Raw genomic sequence first — 2,095 nt, 5'->3', positions numbered from 1 at the left:
AATATTATAGTACAGTATTGTATAACATAGTATAGTTTAACATAATATAGCATAACATAGTTTAGAATATTAGAGTATAACATAGTGTAGTATAGCATCGTATAGTATAACACAGTTTAGAATATTATAGTATAGTACAGCATAGTGTAGTATAACATAGTGTATAGTACAGTATAACACAGTTTAGAATATTATAGTATAACACAGTTTAGAATATTATAGTATAGTATAACATAGTTTAGAATTTTATAGTATAGTATAGCATAGTTTAGCATATTATAGTATAGCATAACATTACATAGTATAACATAGTATAGTATAGCATAGTATATTATAGCATAGCACAGCATTGTATAAAATAGCTTAACATATTGCACTCACAATGTACTAGAAGCCAGGTTTGTGTCCTCGTGTTTCAGTTTCCCGTCCAATGCCAGACCACGTTTCTCTCGGTTGTTGTTGAGGAAAGGGGTGAGGGTGTAGACTTTACAAAACGTTGAACTCGGAGCCACCACGTCACTGCGACAACGATAATCAATAACACCAGATCAGTTACACAAGGTTGACGTACCGTACGTGAGGATGGGTCTTATCTGTGATCATGACTAACGCTTGGCCTGACTAACGCTTGGCCTGACTAACGCTTGGCCTGACTAACGCTTGGCCTGACTAACGCTTGGCCTGACTAACGCTTGGCCTGACTAACGCTTGGCCTGACTAACGCTTGGCCTTAATTGACTTATAGTCTCAATTTGTGTTCATGACGGTTAACCAGGCATACCATCCGGCAATGTCTCAATCCTAAGAAACACTATGACAATAGTATTTTATCTCTATATCCACATGTCAGATTAGTTATTGAAGACTGGACTGGCCTACATGTCAGATTAGTTATTGAAGACTGGACTGGTCTACATGTCAGATTAGTTATTGAAGACTGGACTGGTCTACATGTCAGATTAGTTATTGAAGACTGGACTGGTCTACATGTCAGATTAGTTATTGAAGACTGGACTGGTCTACATGTCAGATTAGTTATTGAAGACTGGACTGGTCTACATGTCAGATTAGTTATTGAAGACTGGACTGGTCTACATGTCAGATTAGTTAATGAAGACTGGACTGGTCTACATGTCAGATTAGTTATTGAAGACTGGACTGGCCGACATGTCAGATTAGTTATTGAAGACTGGATTGGCCTACGTCAGATTAGTTATTGAAGACAGGACTGGTCTACACGTCAGATTAGTTATTGAAGACTGGACTGGTCTACATGTCAGATTAGTTATTGAAGACTGGACTGGTCTACATGTCAGATTAGTTACTGAAGACAGGACTGGTCTACATGTCAGATTTCTGTGTTGAAAAAAGGCAAAACAACGTACTCTGTCTCCTCTGTTGCGACCGGGCATCTGTATTGTGCTGTGTTGAATAGACAGATGTCTGCATACTGACGCACTGTGAATAGAAATTACAATCGTTACAGATGTAGTATCTTAATTCGATCACGCTTTTGTTGCTGAGAATATTCCTTAGATGAGCTTCATGAATTCACGGAACACCTACATTAACAATATTGCACTTTTCAATGTAGCCTACTTTTGGCCAGCTAATAACGTCAACCACCGTCCAAATAACATTATGGACTAAAACGTTCAAATCCTGTTGCTGCAGGATATTTTTTTGTTGCCGTGACAATATAGGTCAAAGATCCTACATCTGTAGAACGTATCAACGTTCTGAAAGACAAACACAGGACCACCAGTAATTTGATACTGAAGTGTATGTTGCAGTCACCTGAAATCTTCATTTTCTTCACCGTCTTGTTGGTGTTGTTTGTGACGTGAACGTTGACACTGATTGGCTCCCCGTGGTAGTAGATCTGGAAGGAAAGATGCAAAATATACTACTGTACCCCCCAAACAAACACCCTCCTCCCCTCAGAAAAACAGTAGACCTAGTAATGTGGATTAACACTGTATAATGTAGAGTAATGTAGTATAATGGAGAGTAATGTAGTATAATGGAGAGTAATGTAGAGTAATGTAGTATAATGGAGAGTAATGTAGTATAATGTAGAGTAATGTAGTATAAT

The 2,095-nt window shown here is 38.0% G+C and overlaps 1 long non-coding RNA gene across 1 annotated transcript; it reads right to left on the bottom strand.

Moving 5' to 3' along the window:
* Positions 1 to 386: 386 nt before the first annotated feature.
* On the bottom strand, positions 387 to 1,884 carry LOC135537260 (uncharacterized). The gene is made up of 3 exons (XR_010455185.1): positions 1,798 to 1,884; positions 1,386 to 1,458; positions 387 to 519 (listed from the first exon to the last, which is right to left on the bottom strand). It is a non-coding gene; the product is annotated as an uncharacterized LOC135537260 (long non-coding RNA).
* Positions 1,885 to 2,095: the final 211 nt, after the last annotated feature.

This window comes from Oncorhynchus masou, unplaced genomic scaffold (assembly GCF_036934945.1).
Source record: "Oncorhynchus masou masou isolate Uvic2021 unplaced genomic scaffold, UVic_Omas_1.1 unplaced_scaffold_7335, whole genome shotgun sequence".
NCBI lineage: Eukaryota > Metazoa > Chordata > Actinopteri > Salmoniformes > Salmonidae > Oncorhynchus > Oncorhynchus masou.
The sequence above is the reverse complement of the archived record's forward strand: the minus strand, read 5'-3'. Positions and strand labels throughout refer to the sequence as shown.